The 23,765-nt window shown below is 45.5% G+C and overlaps 1 protein-coding gene across 3 annotated transcripts in view; it reads left to right on the plus strand.

The window, feature by feature from the left end:
• Window positions 1-23,765, plus strand: part of COLQ (collagen like tail subunit of asymmetric acetylcholinesterase) — a 250,697-nt gene that overhangs the window by 108,939 nt on the left and 117,993 nt on the right. The gene's annotated exons all lie outside the window — the stretch shown is intronic.

Below are 23,765 nucleotides of genomic sequence, written 5' to 3' on the forward strand. Positions count from 1 at the left end.
TGGAGTTTGAGAGCGGTGAAATAATAATACCGGTGGAGAGTGGTAAACTGCAGAAAAGGACACCGGCCCTTTAAGAGAAGCTATACACTGCTGGAAGCTGGGCTGGAAGCAGGTGATTGTTTGAGAGCGGTGAAATAATAATGAAGTTTGGAGTTTGAGAGCGGTGAAATAATAATACCGGTGGAGAGTGGTAAACTGCAGAAAAGGACACCGGCCCTTTAAGAGAAGCTATACACTGCTGGAAGCTGGGCTGGAAGCAGGTGATTGTTTGAGAGCGGTGAAATAATAATACCGGTGGAGAGTGGTAAACTGCAGAAAGGACACCGGCCCTTTAAGAGAAGCTGTACACTGCTGGAAGCTGGGCTGGAAGCAGGTGATTGTTGTAGCTGGAAACAGGTGAGTCCAGAATGGATCGGAGAGTCAGGCTACACCGCAGATGGAATGCTGGTGCGGGTCTCTATAGCAGAAGTCTGGAGACAGGAGCTGGAACCTGGAAGACAACCACAGGAGAGAGACAAACTGCAGCAAGGAAGGGGTTGGCTAGGCAATTATGCAAATCAACAATACAGACAGCAGATTGGTGGAAATAATCAGATGACAAAATCCAAGATGGCTGCGCCCATGCAGACACTTGGAGGGAAGTTTGGTTTGTAATCCATGTGAGAATTGAAACAGTAATGGCGACGCCGGCCACAGGAGACAGGAGACGCCAGACTGACAACCGCACATTTAACCACGCGGGCACAGCGGAGGCCGCGGCTGATGAAATCACCACTCTGACATTCTGCATGTGGAAACTCAGGAACAGCGGGATCCGGTCCTGGAACGCTGAGCCAGCCTTAGGAGGCATCTGAAGGGTAAGTAATGGCGTCCAGATACCCGGATCGTGACAGCACCCCCCCCTTTAGGAGTGGCCCCAGGACACTTCTTAGGCTTTAAAGGAAACTTTGCGTGGAAATTTCGGACCAAGGCAGGAGCATGGACGTCTGAGGCATTGGTCCAAGAGCGTTCTTCAGGACCATAGCCCTTCCAGTCAATGAGGTATTGTAACTGACCGTAACGGAAACGTGAGTCCAAAATCTTGGCCACCTCGTACTCGACTCCCCGTTGAGTCTGAACTTTGGGAGCTGGAGGAAGTGCGGAATGAAACCGATTCAGGATCAGCGGTTTCAACAAAGAAACATGAAATGTCCTGGGTATTTTCAAGAAGGATGGTAACTGTAACCTGTAGGCAACAGGATTGATGACTTGTTCAATCTTGAAGGGTCCGATGTAGCGAGGTGCAAATTTCATGCTGGGAACTCTCAACCTCAAATTCTTCGTGGACAGCCACACACGATCACCCACCTTGAGAGCAGGAACCGCTCTACGCTTCCTATCGGCAAACTTCTTATACCTGAATGAGGCTTTAAGCAGGGCTGCGCGGACGTTCCTCCAGTTATTTGAAAACTGACGCAAGGTGACATCCACTGCTGGAACAGAAGTTGCGGGAAGCGGTTGGAATTCTGGGACTTTAGGGTGGAATCCATAATTAATGAAGAATGGTGTAGAAGAAGATGAGGAATGGTATTGATTGTTGTGGCTGAACTCGGCCCAAGGAAGGAGTTGAACCCAGTCATCTTGAGAGGAAGACACATATATACGGAGGAAGGCCTCCAAGTCCTGATTCACCCTCTCGGTTTGACCATTGGTCTGAGGATGGTAAGCCGTGGAAAACTTTAACTTGACTTGGAGGGCTTGACACAAACTTCGCCAAAATTTGGCTACAAATTGTACTCCACGATCCGAGATGATCTCTTCAGGAAGACCGTGAAGTCGGAAGATCTCTTGTATAAACACTTGAGCCAACTTGGAAGCTGACGGAAGACCGGTGAGAGGGATGAAATGTGCCATCTTGGTGAACCGGTCAACTACCACCCAGATGGTATTAAACTTGTTGCAGATAGGTAGATCGGAAACAAAGTCCATCGACAAATGGGTCCAAGGTCGACGGGGAACAGATAATGGAACCAGTTGCCCCGCAGGCGACTGGCGGGAGACTTTGTGTTGGGCACACTTTGGGCAGGAGGCAATAAATTCCATAACGTCCTTCTTCAGAGTTGGCCACCAGTAGGACCTAGAAATAAATTCAAGGGTTTTCTGACTGCCTGTATGTCCAGCAAAACGGGAAGCATGGGCCCAATGCATGAGCTTCTTCCTTAGAACTGGCTTAACAAAACTTTTCCCTGGTGGAGGCGTAGAGTCCATCCCTACCGTGGAGAATGCCAACGGATTAATAATAGGATGCTTGTCTGCAGACTCGGACTCATTTTCTTGCTCCCATGAGCGGGAAAGGGCATCGGCCTTACGATTCTGAGAACCCGGACAGAACTGGAGTTTAAAGTCAAACCTAGAGAAGAAAAGTGCCCATCTGGCCTGACGAGGATTCAGACATTGTGCGCCTTTGAGATATAAAAGATTTTTGTGGTCGGTAAGTATGGTGATTGAGTGGGAAGCTCCCTCCAACAGGTATCTCCACTCCTCCAGAGCGAGCTTGATGGCTAGCAACTCCTGATCGCCAATGGCATAGTTGCGCTCAGCTGGGGAGAACTTCCGGGAGAAGAAACTGCAAGGATGTAGATGTCCATCTTTGGCCCTCTGGGATAACACTGCTCCTACTCCAACGGAGGAGGCATCTACCTCTAAGATAAAAGGAGAGTCGGTGTCGGGCTGTTTCAGAACTGGTGCAGAGATGAACCGTTGCTTCAGAAGGTGAAAGGCCTGTGTAGCTTCCTCGGACCACTTGGACGGATTAGCACCTTTCTTGGTTAATGCAGTGATAGGCGCCACGATGGTGTAAAAGTCTCGTATAAATTTTCTATAATAATTGGCGAACCCTAAGAACCTCTGGACCCCTTTGAGGCTTAAGGGTATAGGCCAATTCTGGATTGCTTGGAGTTTCTCAGGATCCATCTCTAGTCCGGAACCGGACACAATGTAACCTAGAAACGGAATGGTTTTAACTTCAAACACACACTTCTCCAATTTACAATAGAGGTGATTGACACGGAGACGGGAAAGAACCTCTTTTACCCAGAAACGATGATCTTCGAGATTATTAGCAAAGATGAGGATGTCGTCTAGATAAACCACGACATGGCCGTACAAGATGTCCCTGAAAATCTCATTCACGAAGTGCTGGAAGACTGCTGGAGCGTTGCTCAATCCGAAGGGCATGACGAGGTACTCATAATGTCCGTCACGGGTGTTAAAGGCGGTCTTCCACTCGTCACCCTCATGGATTCGGATGAGATTGTAGGCACCCCTCAAGTCCAGCTTTGTGAAAATAGTTGCACCACTAACTCTATCAAAGAGCTCGGTAATCAGGGGTAAAGGGTATCGGTTCTTGACGGTAATGTCGTTCAGACCTCTGTAGTCGATGCACGGACGCAGACCACAGTCTTTCTTCTTAACGAAGAAGAAGCCTGCGCCGGCTGGAGAAGAAGATGGTCGGATGAAACCCTTCGCCAGGTTCTCTTTGATGTACTCTTCCATGGAGTGTGTCTCAGGCAGAGACAACGGATAAGTTCGGCCTCGCGGTGGAACCTTCCCTGGAATGAGGTCGATTGGGCAGTCCCATTCTCTATGAGGAGGAAGGATATCAGCAGAGGCTTTACGTCTGTGAAGTCTTGATATGGAGGAGGCGGAACATCAGATGACCTGGGGAAGGAAGAACAAACAGGAAGAACTTTGGCTAAACAATTCTCAGCACAGGAGGGACCCCATGCCAGTATTTGCGTAGTCGTCCAGTCAATTGATGGGTTGTGGAGATGGAGCCATGGAAGGCCTAAAACCACTGGATGTGTGGCTCTTGGAATCACTAAAAAAGAAATATACTCAGAATGAAGAACTCCCACTCTCAGACGAACTGGAAGAGTCCTTAAGGAAATGACTGCGTCAAAAATCTTGCTGCCATCCACGGCAGTCAAAGAGATGGACGAGGACAGTCTCTCGGTGGGTAGGGACCACCGTTTAACATAAGCTTCGGTTATGAAATTCCCAGCTGCTACGGAATCAAAGAGGGCAATGACGTTCCTGTAACGTTGAGCAATTTGGAGCGACACTGGGAGGTTACAGTCATGAGGAGATGGAGAGGAGATCATTACTCCTAGCCGGCCCTCTCCTTGGCGAGCTAGGATCTGGAGTTTCCCGGACGTTTGGGACAGGCATTGATAGTGTGCGACGGAGCTGCACAGTAGAGACAGAGAGACTCAGAGAGACGTCTTCGGCGCTCAGCGGGAGATAGACGGGAACGACTAATTTGCATAGGCTCATCCTTGGATGGAGATGGTTGACGAGGAGGAGGAGCAGAAGATTTAGGAGTAGATGATCTTCCTCGCTCGGTTGCTCTCTCTCTGAAACGTAGATCAACCTTCGTGCAAAGAGAAATTAGCTCATCCAACTTAGAGGGCAAGTCTCTGGTAGCTAACTCATCCTTGATGCGTTCTGATAAGCCATGCCAGAATGCAGCATACAGGGCCTCGTCGTTCCATGCCAGTTCGGATGCCAGGATTTTAAACTGTATAAGATACTGTCCCACAGTACGTGTTCCCTGGCGTAAACGGAGAATCTCAGATGAAGCAGATGTTATCCGGCCTGGCTCGTCGAAGATGCGCCTGAATGTAGCTACAAAGTCAGTATAGGAGGATAGCAGGGGATCAGACTTCTCCCATAAAGGTGATGCCCAGTCAAGGGCTGAGCCACTGAGAAGGGAGATGATATAGGCAATTTTGGTACGGTCACTGAAGAAATTGCCAGGCAGAAGCTCAAAGTGGATTTCACATTGATTGAGAAATCCCCTGCAGAACCTTGGAGATCCATCAAATTTTGCTGGCGTTGGAAGATGAAGATGTGGACTGGAAATGGGTAAGGTGGGTGGGGTTACAGCTGGTGTTACTGTAGTGGACGCACCGGACGTGCCAGGTCCACGGAGGGTCGTTTGAATCCCATCCAGCCGTGTAGAGAGATCCTGGAGACAGCGGATGATGTGGCCCTGTGCAGCCTCCTGATGTTCAAGTCGGGCTGCCAGTTCTTGCATCGGCCTGGCCGCTTGATCCTGGTCTCCGGCTGGATTCATTAGGTCAGTGCTTACTGTCACAACTGAGGGCCTGAGCTGACGGTAGACAGCCTCAGTTGTAGGGGCTGAGATGTAACGGAACCTGGGAGGTTGTATCAGACCCCTAGACATGTAAGTAACATGTAGAATAACTGCCCGAAGGCGTGACCACGACAACCAGGATAAAAGTCAATGATGTTTATTATGACAAACTCCGTAACACAGCAGCAGTAAAAGGAAAACATAAAAGTCAACAGAGGATAAATACAATTCCTGGGTACTACAGGGTGGCAAGGGCCACAGGCACTGGTAGTGTGAGACAGTTCTTATAATCTTCTAGTTGGAAAGTCCTTACCAGGCCTGACTGTAGCAATGGAGAGAACCCAGGATCGTACCAGCTGATGTTCCAGGAACGGCTGGGCTGCTGAAGGTAAAACAGCTGCTGTGGATACTGGCTGGAACCAGACTGTTGTTGGTACGGAGTGGATACTGGCTGGAACCAGTTAAATAATAAACGAACTTGAGAGCGATGAAATAATAATGAAGTTTGGAGTTTGAGAGCGGTGAAATAATAATACCGGTGGAGAGTGGTAAACTGCAGAAAAGGACACCGGCCCTTTAAGAGAAGCTATACACTGCTGGAAGCTGGGCTGGAAGCAGGTGATTGTTTGAGAGCGGTGAAATAATAATGAAGTTTGGAGTTTGAGAGCGGTGAAATAATAATACCGGTGGAGAGTGGTAAACTGCAGAAAAGGACACCGGCCCTTTAAGAGAAGCTATACACTGCTGGAAGCTGGGCTGGAAGCAGGTGATTGTTTGAGAGCGGTGAAATAATAATACCGGTGGAGAGTGGTAAACTGCAGAAAGGACACCGGCCCTTTAAGAGAAGCTGTACACTGCTGGAAGCTGGGCTGGAAGCAGGTGATTGTTGTAGCTGGAAACAGGTGAGTCCAGAATGGATCGGAGAGTCAGGCTACACCGCAGATGGAATGCTGGTGCGGGTCTCTATAGCAGAAGTCTGGAGACAGGAGCTGGAACCTGGAAGACAACCACAGGAGAGAGACAAACTGCAGCAAGGAAGGGGTTGGCTAGGCAATTATGCAAATCAACAATACAGACAGCAGATTGGTGGAAATAATCAGATGACAAAATCCAAGATGGCTGCGCCCATGCAGACACTTGGAGGGAAGTTTGGTTTGTAATCCATGTGAGAATTGAAACAGTAATGGCGACGCCGGCCACAGGAGACAGGAGACGCCAGACTGACAAGCGCACATTTAACCACGCGGGCACAGCGGAGGCCGCGGCTGATGAAATCACCACTCTGACATTCTGCATGTGGAAACTCAGGAACAGCGGGATCCGGTCCTGGAACGCTGAGCCAGCCTTAGGAGGCATCTGAAGGGTAAGTAATGGCGTCCAGATACCCGGATCGTGACAGCACATTTTTATCCACAATCAGTAGAGATGTTTTAAACTGTTGGCCCTTATATTTCAGTGTCACTAAGCATGTACCTTTCACAGGAATTTCCTCCCCAGTGTACCCTGTAACTTTCACTTTGGCTGGGTGAATTTTAGGTTTTACTCTAAAAGTCTTATAGTCTTGAAATATTAAATTCACCTGCGCACCAGTATCAAGCTTAAAGGGAATGACAATCTCGTTCACAGTTAAAGGGACAATCCATTCTTTCTTATCTGCACTGCAAAGTTCAATGCAATCCACAAAGAATTCATCTGTTTGTTTAACAGCAGGCACTTTGGTTGTTTTACTTTTCATTTTACAGCATTTGGCAAAGTGATTAAGTCTACCACATTTCATGCAGGTTTTACCATAAGCAGGGCACATTTTAGGATTGTGAGCATTTCCACATCTACTACACATTTCCTTATTAGACTGTGGCTTAGACTGCTTCATTCTTGAGAATGGAGGTTTGCATGGCTCTGTTTTCTGCACTACATGCACATCAGCTTCCTTGTGTAATTTTTTGGCTTGAAATCTAGTTATTTCTGCAGATGTACACATAGTCACTGCCTTTTCTAGTGTTAGGTCTTCCTCTCTCAGCAATCTCTCTCTGAGTCCATTATCAGGTATTCCACAGACAATACGATCTCTAATCAGTGAATCCTTTAAATCACCAAACTTACAGGTTTTACTGAGTGATTGCAGCTCTGTAACATACTGATCAAATCCATCTACAGACTTCTGATCACATGTGAAAAACTTATATCTTTCATATGTCACATTTTTCCTTGGCACAAAGTAATCTTCAAACTTTTGCATTATAGAAGATAGCACCATATTCTGCCCCTCATCAAACTGAAAACTATTATAAATGTCCAGCACATCCTCTCCTATCACATGGAGGAAAATGGATGCCTTCGTTTTGTCAGCCTCTGAATCAGCTCCACATGCAGCAAGATATATATTAAACCTTTGCTTAAATCTTTTCCAGTTTTCAGACAAGTTACCAGACATCAGCATGCCGGTTGGAGGAGCTAGTTTATCCATGGTTACTCACTGTTTGAAGATTAGGAGCACACGGCAGGCTTTGCAGACACAGAGTATCACAGCCACAGACTTCTGCAGGATTCTTTCACACTCTGAGAGCACTAGCAGTCCAAGTTAAACTTCTTCTGACACCATGTTTTGTTCATATGTTTGTAAATCCAGTCATCAGGATACAGAGACATGTGAGTTCACTGCTGTGCTGTTTATTCCCTCACCAACTCCAGGCACACTGTACACTGGACCACCCACTTCCCAGTATCCCCCTGGTCCCAGGGACCATCACTGAAGATTCAGGCTTACACAGATTAGTAAGGGAGTGTCTACAAATATTAAGCATTCTAATACACTAACATCACAGTTACTGGCTGACGATATGCAGGACCGGACTGCTTATTGGCTGAGGATATACAGGACTGGACTGTCACTGGTAACTTCTCACACTACATATGCTTGAATAAACCTCAAGCACACAAATAACTGGTCTGAGAACACTGCTGGGATCTGAAGTCTGTGCACCTGTGCAATCAGTCTGGGAAGGTGCTGCAGATTGGAAACTAGTATCCACAGCAGCTAATGGAGTCAGAGAGTAAAGCAAGGCTGAGCAAACTCTGGGATACTGCAGGATATCCAGGCCCATAGGACAGGAGACTGAGGTAAGACACAGGGCTGGTTTCTACAACATATGAGAATTTAGTCAGGTTCATGACAGTATGGGAGTATATGACAAACTCCAAAACACCGGAAAACGGACAAAACGGTTTTTCAGATAGGTTGTTTAAATCAAACAGATTTGTCAATTGGCAATGGTGATCTTATCCAGACTATGATTAGAGAAGAAGTCAGAGATCAATTTACCACTGTGCACTACTTGAGGTTAAGGGGTTTCCCCATATGTATTTAAGATCTTGCTTACGTAGCTCCACCATTAAGTGTTTCACCAGTCTACACTGTAATGTACGAGAGATCTTGAAAGATTTGTAACTTCTGGCAATTAAATACCATATTATCGAAATGTCACATTTTCTCTCCCTTTGTGGAGTGGAACTTTTATTAAGAACATCAACAAGGCCATTTGTAGGATTGCCTTCAGCAAGTACCGGTACTTATATCTAAACATTGCTTCAGTGACTTCTATCTAGGTCATAGACTTGGAGTTGAATGTCTGTCATTCTAACAGCTTTTTGGGCTGCCATTTCAAGTAGTTAAGAATAAGGAAGAATAAAGTGTCCCAATTCATATCTCATTCCTGCAAGAGGACAAGGGGAACAGGGCAATGCACCAGATGCATGCAATAGGATGACTTAGCTGCTTGGCTGCATAGATGCAGAGGGAGATAGAGTGAGGAGAATAGATAGTACCTCAGATAATAATCTTGTGTTATGGTGCTGATGTGTTACCGGTAGAGTGATGCTTTAATCATTCCCAATGATAAAGCTGTAAATGCGCTCAATAATGTCTAGTTTAACCAATACAAAGAAACATTGAAATTACACTTTGGCATGCAGATGTATTATATGTGGATGTATTGGGCATTTGACACTGTCCATTTGTGTTGTACATCAAATGTGTTTGTTACTGTTAAGAACTTTACTACAAGTGCTAAGGGTTTGTGGGAGCATTGCCACAATGTCACGGAGCTGGTGGACCTGCCAACAGCATCTTCCAAGTTCTGGTCTGGCTCTGCATGAGACACATGCCTGTGTACTTCAACATGTTGGCAATCTGTAATATGTTTGTACCCAAAGAATGGAATTTATAGATGACATCCCAGGATAATGCCCAGCTGCCGAGTAGTTTAAACATAAAATAGATCATATGTAGCATGTGGCACATTACTTCTGTATGAACTCAAATGAGCAAACCTTAATAGTGACAGCTTAAAAAGACAATTTTTCCACCAGCTTTGAGCTTGAAGTCTTCAGATCTCATTCTAGTCTTATAATTGGACTCATTTTTTATTTCTCATACGTCCTAGAGGATGATGGGGATGCTTCAAGAACCATGGGGTATAGACGGGATCCGCAGGAGACATGGGCACTTTAAGACTTTAAAAGGGGTGTGAACTGGCTCCTCCCTCTATGTCCCTCCTCCAGACTCCAGTTAGATTCTGTGCCCAGAGAGACTGGTCACACACTGAGGAGCTCTACTGAGTTTCTTGGAAAAGACTTTATGTTAGGTTTATTATTTTCAGGGAGCACTGCTGGCAACAGTCTCACTGCATCGTGGGACTCAGGGGAGAGAAGCAGACCTACTTCTCTGAGTTCGAAGGCTCTGCTTCTTAGGCTACCGGACACCATTAGCTCCAGAGGGTCCGATCACTTGGTGCGCCTAGCTGCTCGTTCCTGGAGCCGCGCCGTCACCCCCCTTGCAGAGCCAGAAGAATGAAGCCGGGTGAGTAAATGAAGAACAGAACACTTCAGTGACGGCAGAAGACTTTGTGGCTCTGAGGTACCGCGCAGCGGGCGCGCTGCGCGCCATTGCTCCCACACACAAGCAGCACTACAAGGATGCAGGGCGCAGGGGGGGCGCCCTGGGCAGCATGTATACCTCAGAGATAGACAGGCAAGAGAGATATTAAGTGCCTGGGCACTTAATACAGACCCCCGCCAGTATAAATATCTTGAAAATAGCGTGGCTGAAGCGTGCCATTAAGGGGCGTGGCTTAGCCCTCCAGCTCTATCCAGCGCCATTTTCTCCTCGAAAATGCTGGCCCTGCCAAACAGCACTGCTGAGCAGATCACAGTGAAAAACGGGGGGGCACAGTTGTTTAGTGCAATATATGTTAGAAATAAAGCACAAGGTATAATGAGTATGGTGTAAATAGAGCTGGTAAACGTCTGCTATGTTTTCTCTGACAGAAAGTACTGGGTCTATTCCTTACAGTCGGCATGTCTGAGGCTGAAGGCTCTGCCACAAATGGCTATAGGAATGTCTCTGTCGGCACTGTCGCCTCCTGAGGGTACTTGGTTCATGTAAATAATGTCAGTAGATGTATGCTTTTCCAATGAGAAAACTATATGGGAGACACAGACGTGTGTGGGTGACCCTGTCGGCACCAACTAATCTGACTGGGTAAAAAAATGAACATGATAATGTGATGCATTTCAGAAAGCTATACCTGTATGTATATATATATATATATATATATAAAACACAGTATCCTTCCCCACCTGTGGCTCAGGTGTTAGCGGCAAAGGAAATGAGGCGGCACTCCATGGGCTTGTAAAGAAATGGTAATTTGTATTCAAAACATGGTGACAAAAAGTAACGTTGTGTCAATCAAATCAAAAAACAAGAGGGGGGACAGATATCTTACGACGTTTCAAGGCATCATAGCCTTTTCATCAGGTAAGGTGACCCCTGTGCTGTGAAACAAACAAGAACCAAAACAACCAAAGAAACACTCACCTGTTAAATAACGTGAGGTGCTGGAGAGAGGTGTTCCCGGCGTCTGTGTCCGGGACTTCCGGGAGAGACACGTGAGCGGCTCCCCTGTGACGTGCTGTGTTGCTAAGCAACGCGCATAAACTGTGGCAGGCGCCGGGAAGACCTGTCAGTGATGAAAACAAACGATCGTGAATAGAGGCATGCAGTTTGCATGCCATACCCAGCAGGAATAGTGCTGTGAAGTTGTGGTGACATATGTTAAAAAGATTTAAAACGTTACTGACAGCAGCTACAAGAAAATTACATTGCAATTGTATTCAAAGACTCGCATATTTTATACAGCTTATTTATATGGAATAATTATTATAACATTTAGTACCTACAAGTGTGTGATGTGTCCAATAATCATTGAATCACACATTGCCTGGCATAGACGGTCATAAATCACAGGGTGGAAAGAGGTGGGGGAGTGGAGCACAAGGGGAGGGAGAGTGAAGGGTAGGGAAGGTGTAGGAATGGGAAAGGGGAGAAAACAGGACCCACTATTGTGTAGATAGTACCATATTAACTGTTACATTGTCTCTATTATAAGAAGACATTCCAGGTAAATTTTTCATTTAGTCCTTTAGGAGACAATGCATCCAATAGGTAAATCCATTTGGCTTCACACTTGGATAGGGCCCGTTGTCTATCGCCACCTCTGGGGGGAGCTGGAATGTGGTCAATGATTTTATATCTTAAACTAGACAATGGATGGCCAAATGCTTTAAAGTGGCGTGCCACTGGTTGGTCAACTGATTTGCCATCCAGGGACGCTTTTATGGCAGATCGGTGAAGTGCCATTCTGTCTCGGAGGTTTCTGATGGTTTGTCCTACGTACAGCATGCCACATGGACAAATAATAATGTAAACAATGTAAGACGTAGTGCAGGTGAGTACATGGCGAATTTTGTATTGGTGACCTGTATATGGATTCTGAAAATCTTGACCAGTTACTAAATATTTACATGTAGTGCAGGATGCGCACTTGTAGCATCCCGGTTTTTTCAACTGGGTGTGCAGCATATGTGCCGGGTTCTTTGGAACCATGTTGGTTTTAACAAGAATATCTCTGATGTTGGGTCCTCTTTTGTAGCTAGGCATCACGGTGGTGTTTTTAAAACAAGGAAGATCCTTGTCACCTGAGACGATAGGCCACAATCCTTTTGTGGCTCGTGGGATGACTCTACTAGCTGTGGTATATTGAGTGACAAAAGGTATTCGTGATTCTAATCGTTGCTGTGGCACACTGTACAGTAATTGATCTCTAGGGATTCGTAATACTTCATCCCTGGTTTTCGTTAGTTCACGAAGTTTATAGCCCCTGTTGGCAAACTTGTGGATCATCTGGTCGAGTGCAGTAGCCAAGGTGGTTTTATCGCTAGAAATGCGAGCTGCCCGGAGCATTTGGGACCTTGGTAAACCTCGTATCAGTGCCGGGGGGTGGCAGCTGCTGTGATGAAGCAGAGTATTACGATCCGTAGGTTTTGAAAACAGTCTGGTCTGGATCTGGTTGTTGATGATCTCTATTGTTACATCTAAATAATTAATGATGTTATGACTAATTTGATAAGTGAATTTGATGGGGGAATCCTGCAGGTTGATCTGATTGATGAGTGTAACGATTTCTTCTTCTGGTCCAGACCATATGATTAACAGATCATCAATGTAGCGTGTGTAAAGCAGCATTTTTCCTTTGGTGACAGGTGATGAAAAGAAGAAAAGGTCTTCTTGTTGGAACATGAATACATTAGCGAACGATGGAGCTACTGAGGATCCCATCGCACACCCAGTTGTTTGAATGTAGTACTGGCCATGGTGTATAAAGTAATTTTGTGTGAGGGTTTTAGACAGCAATTCCAGGAACAATGGAATGGGGATTGCATCAAAATGATGTTTAAACAGAAATAATTCCATCGCTGCCACACCACTGGAGTGTGGGATGACTGTATACAGGTTTTTAACATCAAGTGTACAGAGCAAGGTGTTAGTAGGTACTGTGCCCAATTGATCCAACTTGATCAAAAGTTGGGTGGTATCTTTGAGGAATGTTGGTTGATCCTTGATATATGGTTGAATCAAAGTGTCCAACAACTGAGAGATTGGCTGTAGAAGCGACCCACGAGCTGAGATAATGGGTCGGGGAGGTGGGTCTGTGGGGTTTTTGTGCAGCTTAGGAATTGTGTATAATACGGGCGTGATTGGATATTCAGTGATTAATGACGTGTACGTCTTTTTGTCAAAGTGTCCCAAATTATATGCTTCCAATAGTAGCTGATCAAGATCCCGTTTGAATGCATCCGTTGGGTTGCCTGACAGCTGGCGATAAGTAGACTGATCCTGAAGTAGTATATCAATATCTTGAATATATTTGTCAGTGTCTTGGATTACAATGCCACCTCCCTTGTCAGCTGGTCGGAAGGTGACATCGGAACTTTGTGACAAATCTTGTAGAGCCTTTTGTTCAGCTCTAGTAAGGTTTGGCACTACTCTTGGTTGTGCTGAGTGATATTTCGTTATTGCCGTGTCAAGCAATCGGTTAAATGATTTTAGAGACGCATTAGTAGAAACCGGGTCAAATGTGGTTCTTTTAGGGACCGCTTTTGTTTTATGCCTGATTTGTGAAGTATCTTGTTTGTGTTGGAAGAATTCTTTCGTTTTGAGTGTTCTGTGGAACCCATAAAGGTCCACCTTCCAATCTAAGTCCCGATGATTGTGGGTAGGCACAAATGATAGTCCTTTATTGAGAACTTTAAGTTCTGTGTCCGTAAACCGGCGAGATGATAGGTTGAAGATTATTTCTTCCCTTTGTTGGTGGGAGGCTTGGAAGATCCTTTGGTTTTGGCCCCCACGTCGCGTTCTTCCCTGTTTGACATGTCTACTTTGGAACGTGTGGCCCTGGCTAAAGGGACTGTACGAGATGATTGCGGATCCTCGGAATCGGTGACTAAAAAGTCACTGTCGCTATTAGACTGTGACCGATTTCTTCTATTGGTGGTTGTTCTGTCTCTCCAGGAGACGCGGGATCTTGACCGGAAAGATGAATCTGTTCCCTGCAGCCACCGGTATACCCGTTGGTCTTCATAATCAGACTGTACAGTGATCAATTTTTTTTGTTTGAATTTGATGAGATCTTGTCTATATGTGTTACATTGCTGTTCCAGTTTATCCCATTGGGGCTGTTGTTTCTTGTCATCAAGCTGTGGTTTATATTTGGCCATGGCCGCAGACAGCTTGGACCTGGTGTCCAGCAAAGTTGTTCTAGATTCGTCAATTACAAGCAGCATCAGGTCGAAGCTGCACTTGTTGAGTATGGATATCCATTTGCGACAAAATTCTGCGCTGTTGCGGCCAATGGTTCGCGTATTTTTTATCCGGAAACCTCGTGGAATCATTTTTGCGCGGAAATAATCTGACAAAGAAGTTCCATGTAGGAGATAGTCAGTTTCCTTATTCCTCAATTTCAAGAGACATTGAAAAATTTCTTCTGTAGTCGACGACTCAGGTTTAATGCTGAGATCTTCACCAAAAAGAATCTGGTGTGCTTGTTCTGCATTGTAGCTAAGGGTCTCATCCAGGTGTTGTTTCAAATCAATAAATGATAGCGGCCCTGAAGGAGAAGGAGTGGACATGGTGCCCTGTAAAAAATGGCCGGGAGCCCTGGTATGAGTGGCTCAATGTAGCGGCTGGAGTAACAGGAGAGTGTACTGTGGTTCTGTTCAAAAACCGAAACTGTTTAAAAAATGTGATGACAGAAAAAATAAGCTGTTTCCTAACGTGGTCCCGCAAGGAACAGAACAGCTGGAGCCAATACTGAATTGTGAGCAATGCGTTCTACAGCCAATCTCTCAGTTGTTGGACACTTTGATTCAACCATATATCAAGGATCAACCAACATTCCTCAAAGATACCACCCAACTTTTGATCAAGTTGGATCAATTGGGCACAGTACCTACTAACACCTTGCTCTGTACACTTGATGTTAAAAACCTGTATACAGTCATCCCACACTCCAGTGGTGTGGCAGCGATGGAATTATTTCTGTTTAAACATCATTTTGATGCAATCCCCATTCCATTGTTCCTGGAATTGCTGTCTAAAACCCTCACACAAAATTACTTTATACACCATGGCCAGTACTACATTCAAACAACTGGGTGTGCGATGGGATCCTCAGTAGCTCCATCGTTCGCTAATGTATTCATGTTCCAACAAGAAGACCTTTTCTTCTTTTCATCACCTGTCACCAAAGGAAAAATGCTGCTTTACACACGCTACATTGATGATCTGTTAATCATATGGTCTGGACCAGAAGAAGAAATCGTTACACTCATCAATCAGATCAACCTGCAGGATTCCCCCATCAAATTCACTTATCAAATTAGTCATAACATCATTAATTATTTAGATGTAACAATAGAGATCATCAACAACCAGATCCAGACCAGACTGTTTTCAAAACCTACGGATCATAATACTCTGCTTCATCACAGCAGCTGCCACCCCCCGGCACTGATACGAGGTTTACCAAGGTCCCAAATGCTCCGGGCAGCTCGCATTTCTAGTGATAAAACCACCTTGGCTACTGCACTCGACCAGATGATCCACAAGTTTGCCAACAGGGGCTATAAACTTCGTGAACTAACGAAAACCAGGGATGAAGTATTACGAATCCCTAGAGATCAATTACTGTACAGTGTGCCACAGCAACGATTAGAATCACGAATACCTTTTGTCACTCAATATACCACAGCTAGTAGAGTCATCCCACGAGCCACAAAAGGATTGTGGCCTATCGTCTCAGGTGACAAGGATCTTCCTTGTTTTAAAAACACCACCGTGATGCCTAGCTACAAAAGAGGACCCAACATCAGAGATATTCTTGTTAAAACCAACATGGTTCCAAAGAACCCGGCACATATGCTGCACACCCAGTTGAAAAAACCGGGATGCTACAAGTGCGCATCCTGCACTACATGTAAATATTTAGTAACTGGTCAAGATTTTCAGAATCCATATACAGGTCACCAATACAAAATTCGCCATGTACTCACCTGCACTACGTCTTACATTGTTTACATTATTATTTGTCCATGTGGCATGCTGTACGTAGGACAAACCATCAGAAACCTCCGAGACAGAATGGCACTTCACCGATCTGCCATAAAAGCGTCCCTGGATGGCAAATCAGTTGACCAACCAGTGGCACGCCACTTTAAAGCATTTGGCCATCCATTGTCTAGTTTAAGATATAAAATCATTGACCACATTCCAGCTCCCCCCAGAGGTGGCGATAGACAACGGGCCCTATCCAAGTGTGAAGCCAAATGGATTTACCTATTGGATGCATTGTCTCCTAAAGGACTAAATGAAAAATTTACCTGGAATGTCTTCTTATAATAGAGACAATGTAACAGTTAATATGGTACTATCTACACAATAGTGGGTCCTGTTTTCTCCCCTTTCCCATTCCTACACCTTCCCTACCCTTCACTCTCCCTCCCCTTGTGCTCCACTCCCCCACCTCTTTCCACCCTGTGATTTATGACCGTCTATGCCAGGCAATGTGTGATTCAATGATTATTGGACACATCACACACTTGTAGGTACTAAATGTTATAATAATTATTCCATATAAATAAGCTGTATAAAATATGCGAGTCTTTGAATACAATTGCAATGTAATTTTCTTGTAGCTGCTGTCAGTAACGTTTTAAATCTTTTTAACATATGTCACCACAACTTCACAGCACTATTCCTGCTGGGTATGGCATGCAAACTGCATGCCTCTATTCACGATCGTTTGTTTTCATCACTGACAGGTCTTCCCGGCGCCTGCCACAGTTTATGCGCGTTGCTTAGCAACACAGCACGTCACAGGGGAGCCGCTCACGTGTCTCTCCCGGAAGTCCCGGACACAGACGCCGAGAACACCTCTCTCCAGCACCTCACGTTATTTAACAGGTGAGTGTTTCTTTGGTTCTTTTGGTTCTTGTTTGTTTCACAGCACAGGGGTCACCTTACCTGATGAAAAGGCTATGATGCCTTGAAACGTCGTAAGATATCTGTCCCCCCTCTTGTTTTTTTATTTGATTGACACAACGTTACTTTTTGTCACCATGTTTTGAATACAAATTACCATTTCTTTACAAGCCCATGGAGTGCCGCCTCATTTCCTTTGCCGCTAACACCTGAGCCACAGGTGGGGAAGGATACTGTGTTTTGCATAATCACTAGGAGGGCACCCTGGCACTTTGTTCATTGTTTCTTCGTGAGTGCCGGATAACTTTGTTTTATATATATATATATATATATATATATATATATATATATAAACAAAGGAATACTCCCCTCAGTCCAGTATGGTACTTGGTGGAAGAAAATAGGCGGCACTCCAAGGTCTTTTTGAATAAACTTGTATTGAAAGATTACAGCATAGTGCTCTATGCTGTAATCTTTCAATACAAGTTTATTTGCATAGATTGCATAGATTGCATAGATCTGTGGCTCGAACACAGACGTAGTAATTTTGTGGAGGGCGTAATATTAATAATATATTTCCCTCAGACCCCTCGGGGTCGCAAAAATGTTATTTTGCCCAGTTACTACTCCCTGATATCGACACGAATACTATTTCTTATGTCGACCATGATGTTTCCTGATTAGATCCTCAACATCGGCATTCAGTACATGTTTCATACACATTAAGAACGTATTAACGTCACTAGGGACCCTGCTGTTCCTGACAAAAACATATATATATATATATATATATGAAATATATATATATAGATATATGTGTGTGTATATGTGTATTTAAATGTGTATATTCATATTAAAATTTATAATGAATGGTGAAGTAAAGTTATTCCTTCTCATGTGCTGATCGCTCTCTTGAAAAAGTTTAGGTCAGCCGTGACAAGATGGTTTCGAATCCTCACGAGGAGTCCGAGGGTTTATTCTTTTCCCGCCGTGGATAGAATAAAGTGAGGGTCAACCCCTGGTCTGCACGGGGCCCTGTCACAAAGGATCGTATACAGGAAGCTAAGTGATATTTTAATCATATGTTTTGATTATATTTGCATTACATGCGCATGGGGGAGTGCTTGTATTCAGAAATGGTCGGTTACCTTGTCATCCGATATAATTACCCTGGGGAGAGATGGGATACTCCTTAAGTTGGGTCATATCTAAAACATTGCAGCATGCTGCCGTGCGACTACAAGAGGTATGGGACTCTTGTGTTCGCAGGCCAATTCCATGGCGGTCTCGGCTAGGAGGGCGTTGTGGATTCACCAATGGAATGCTGAGGGTGACTCCCAGAAGTACTGGAGTATCTTCCCTATGAAGGTGAAACCTGGTTTGGGGATGTCTTTGTTATGTTGATCTCGGCAGATGCCACTGGTAAGTCTACCTTCTTGAGCTATGTTCCCTCACAACGGTTGGTGACGCATTTTTGTAGGATGCAGTCATTTCGACGAGATGGATAAAAAATGTTCCCCTTCTTTGCAGGTAGAGGAAGGTGAAAAGGTAAAAGGTCAGCAGCCTTTTCAAGTTCGCAGAAGCAGAAATCATCCTCTGTTTCTGCCACATCCACCGCATGTCGCTGGGTCTATCTTGCGGGAGCCCACACCGGTGGGACCACGTCTAATATTCTTCAGTCAGTCCTGGAATGGACATGGACCAGTGAGTTAAGAATAGAATCCCGAGGGGAACATACTGGAGTGTCCAGATAATTCCCCTCACTGATTTTTCAAATAGTTCTTTCCGATTCTCCTCTGCACGGGGAGGTAGTATGCGACGCCATACAAGAGTTGGGTCAGGATCAGGACATTAGCCTGCTGTCCCTGTCAAGAAAAAAAAAAAGCTGTTATTCAAGCTTTTTCGTGCTTCTGAGCCCGGACAGCTCGGTCAGAACAATTCCAAAAATTTCTACTTAAGAAGTTGAACTACAAGATGGAATCTCTCAGGGCATTGAATCTCCAATCTGTTAAAGGAGAAAGAGTTTTTAAGTGCGGTTTCTTCCGCGTTAGGCTTACCTAGGTTTGCTATTCAGGTTTGTCATTGCCAGTTCACCGGAGTGATGGCAGTATGATGGTTTTCCTTCGATAGTAAAAGCCATTATTATTCTGTACTGGGACGCTCTCCTGACTACGGCGAGGTCAAGAAACAAGTGGTGCAAGTCATTGTTTCTCTCTGACAGTTCTTCAACACAGTGGTTGGCTCCTTGTCAGAATCACTGTTGATCCCAACGACGCGGATGTCGGAGTTGGGATTAAGGTTAGATACAGAACTGTTGAGAGTTTGTTTTTTCCAGTGGAAAGAGATCTGAGGATCCAGAGTAGGATCAGATTTGCAACAGTGTAAACCCATCAATACGTTCCGTTGATGAAGAAGATGGTTGCGGCCTACGAGGCCATTCGGTGAACAGGTTAAATGCCAGAGTGGTTTTAGCAGGACCAGTTGGACATGTGGTCCGGGTCTCACCTGCACATGCACCGGAAAATAATCCTATTTTCAAGGACCAGCATATCTCTCCTGTGGTGGCTTCACAGTTCTCACCTCCTAGAGGGACGAAGGTTCGGGATCCAGGATTAGAGCCTGGTGTCCATGGATACAAGTCTCCAGGGCTGGGGAGCAGTCTTTCCAGGGAAAATGGTCAAGCCAGGAAGCTTGTCTGCAATACGCATTCTGGAATTAAGAGCTATTTACAACGGAACATCTTCTTCGTGATCTGCCCGTCTAAATTCAGTCGGACAACTTAACAGCAGTGGCGTAAGTAAACCACTAGGGCGGAATGAAGAGCACAGCGGCAATGGTAGAAGCCACAAAGGTTTTCCGCTGGGCGGAAAGGCATGTAAACGTTCGGTTAGCGGTCTTCATTCCGGGTGTAGACAACTGAGATACAGACTTCCTCAGCAGACACGATCTCCATCCAGGAGAGTGGGGTCTTCATCAAGAGGTTTTCACTGAAGTGACAAGTCTTTGGGGAATTCCTCAAATAGACATGATGGCATCTCCTCTCAACAAGAAGCTTCAGAGATATTGCTCCAGGTCAAGGGACCCTCAAGCAATAGCAGTGGATGCACTGGTGACACCGTGGGTGTTTCAGTCGGTGTATGTATTCCCTCCACTTCCTCTCATTCCAAAAGTTCTAAAGATCATAAGAAGAACAAAGATTCGGGCGATCCTCATTGTCCCAGACTGGCCTTACTCTTAGGAGATCCCTGGCCTCTTCCTCTGCGCGAGGACCTGTTACAACAGGGGCCTTGCGTGTATCAGGACTTACAGCGGCTACGTTTGACCCAGGGATATTGCTCCAGGTCGAGGGACCCTCAAGCAATAGCGGTGGACGCCCTTGTGACACCGTGGGTGTTTCTGTCGGTCTATGTGTTTCCTCCACTTCCACTCTTTCCGAAGGTGATAAAAGTCATAAGAAGAACAAAGGTTCAGGCGATCCTCATTGTTCCGGTCAAGCCAAGGAGGGCTTGGTATCCAGATCTTCAAGAATTACTCATAGAAGATCCCTGGCCTCTTCCTCTACGAGAGGACCTGTTACAGCAAGGACAGTGCGTGTATCAAGACTTGACGGCATGGCGGCTGAACGCCATATCCTAGCCCGAAAGGGTATTCCCAGTGAAGTCATTCCCATACTGCTTCAGGCTAGGAAAGAAGTAACGGCGAAGCTTTATCACCGTATTTGGAGGAAGTATGTTTCTTGGTGTGAATCCAAGAAGGCTCCTACAGAAGAATTTCAGCTGGGGCTTTTGCTTCATTTTTTGCAAGCAGGTGTGGATGCGGGCCTAAAGTTAGGCTCCATTAAAGTACAAATTTTGGCCTTATCTGTTTTCTTTCAGAAAGAATTGGCCTCCCTTCCAGAAGTTCAGACCTTCGTGAAGGGCGTGCTGCACATCCAACCTCCCTTTGTGCCCCCGGTGGCACCATGAGATCTTAATGTGGTGTTGCAGTTCCTGAAATTCTCATTGGTTCGAACCTTTCCGTAAGGTTAAGTTGAAATTCCTTACTTGGAAAGTGGTCATGCTGTTGGCCTTGGCATCCGCAAGGCGGGTGTCTGAATTGGCGGCTTTGTCTCACAAAAGCCCCTATTTAATCTTCCATGCAGATAGAGCGGAGTTGAGAACTCGTCAGCAATTTCTGCCAAAAGTGGTTTCATCGTTTCATGTAAACCAGCCTGTTGTGGTGCCAGCGGCTACTGACGCCTGGGCGGAATCGAAGTCTCTCGATGTGGTCAGAACTTTGAAAATCTATGTCGCCAGAACGGCTCAGATTAGGAAAACAGAGGCTCTGTTTGTCCTGTTTGCTCCAACAAGATTGGGGCTCCTGCTTCCAAGCAGACTATTGCACCCTGGATCTGTAATACGATTCAGCAGGCTCATTCTATGGCAGGTTTGCCGTTGCCAAAATCGGTGAAGGGCCATTCTACCAGAAAGGTGGGCTCATCCTGGGCGGCTGCCCGGGGGATCTCGGCATTACAACTCTGCCGAGTAACTGCTTGGTCGGGTTCAACCACCTTTGCGCAGTTTTACAAGTTTGATACCCTGGCTGTTGAGGACCTCTTGTTGGGTCAATCGGTGCTGCAGAGTCATCCGCACTCTCCCGCCCGTTCTAGAGCTTTGGTATAAACCCCATGGCTCTTGAAGCATCCCCAGCATCCTCTAGGACGTATGAGCAAATAGGATTTTAATACCTACCGGTAAATCCTTTTCTCTTAGTCCGTAGAGGATGCTGGGTGCCCGTCCCAGTGCGTACTGTATTTGCAGTCATTGGGTATGTTTACACACATGGTGTGTTGTGGTTAAGTCGGCCTGTTGCTGACGTTATTCAGGCCATAACATGCGTTATACTGGTACTGGTTGTGTTTACACACACAGATTGTGTTACGTTTTATGTCAGCGTATTTCTGCATATTCTTCATGCCGTTGGCTGGTGTTCTATTGAATGCCACGTTCTGCGGCATACTGGAGGTGTGAGCTGGTAAAATGCTCACCGTGGTTTAACGATAAATTCTTTCCACGAAATGTCCGTCTCCCTGGGCACAGATCCTATAACTGGAGTCTAGAGGAGGGGCATAGAGGGAGGAGCCAGTTCACACCCCTTTTAAAGTCTTAAAGTGCCCATGTCTCCTGTGGATCCCGTCTATACCCCATGGTTCTTGAAGCATCCCCAGCATCCTCTACGGACTAAGAGAAAAGGATTTACCGGTAGGTATTAAAATCCTATTTTTGTATGACTAGAAGGATATTTCTTAACGCAATATATTAAAAGGTTCAAGCGCAAAAAAAAATACTAATAACCATAGTCCCCTCATTCTAATACAGTCTTAAATAAACCAAGGAACTTTTGCGCTATGCAAAATGGTACTATATGCAGAGTACCGTTCACGGGATGGTTACCATTTGTTTACCACATCCTTGTGCCTTCTATCATCATCTTTGTGCAAAGAGACCCCCCACAGGCACAGCACTTGAACCTGCCACAGACCGCTAACGGGGTACGGGATAGGAGCTCAGAGTGGTAACACAACCTGACTGCGCTGCCAGAGCTCTTCTGGCATATGAGATAGTACCAGTGCTGCATTAATATTGTGCTCTTACAGGTAAGGGCTGGCTCCTGATTGGGATTTATATGGACTTTGCCTCCTTATTAGCATACCACCAGCAGACACCAGAAGAGTTACCCCGAAAATGGTCCCGCCCCGCCCACATTCCCGATGGCACGCCCCTGCAACAGCGCATCACCGTCCGCAAACACCTCTGCCTGTCATTCAAGCAGAAGTGTGCGCAATAATGCACAGCGATCACATTGCCCTGCACATTGGGTTGTAAAACGGGGGAAATGCAATCACATCTCAGATGCAAGTGTACCTGAATAAGACCCTAAGCTAAGGGTTGTGGGGCCCAGGGGCAATGAAGTGGTGGGGGCCTCCCAGTAGTAAAAGTGGTCTTAAGAACCCCCCTGTGTGACACACACAGACACTCTCTCTAACTAGAACAGATGACAAGTGAGCTGGAGCACCAGATGCTGCCAGCTCCTGCCCACTGTCTCGCGGGATTTCACCACACCATATAGCGAGACCCACTGCACATAGACAACATCCTCATCAGCCGCCGGAGGGGCACTGCTGCACTTGAAAACAGCTCTGTGTGGGGACCCCTAATGTGTGTGGACCCTGGGATGGCTGCCCCTGTCGCCCTACCCTTAATCCGGCACTGTAGTCACTCATTATCACATACTAAGGTTATTATTCAGCATGTGTCACATATTGTTATGTTTATAGGAGGCTACTATTATTATTTAATGTGTGGTTATGATTTTATATATATATATATATATATATATATAAAAGAAGCAGGTGAATCGGCACTCCCCTATATAAGCAAAACGGGCACCGGTGCCTTCTCAATACAGGGTTTTCACATAGACAAGGAAGAAGGAGCGGCACTCGGCGTCTTAAAGTCAGTAATTTGTGTACACCTTGACAAAGGGGCATGTGAGCCCCGAAACGTCAGACCTCTTGATGTGTTGTTTAAATACAAGTAACTGACTTTAAGACGCCGAGTGCCGCTCCTTCTTCCTTGTCTATATATATATATATATATATATATATATATATAATTACATTCCTGGGAGTGTTATTGATATTTTATAATTGTATTGTTAAATACACATTTATGTGTGCTTTTTTCAAACATTTAAGTATACTGACCCTTTTAA

This window comes from Pseudophryne corroboree, chromosome 5 (genome assembly GCF_028390025.1).
Source record: "Pseudophryne corroboree isolate aPseCor3 chromosome 5, aPseCor3.hap2, whole genome shotgun sequence".
In the NCBI taxonomy this organism is placed as follows: Eukaryota; Metazoa; Chordata; class Amphibia; order Anura; family Myobatrachidae; genus Pseudophryne; species Pseudophryne corroboree.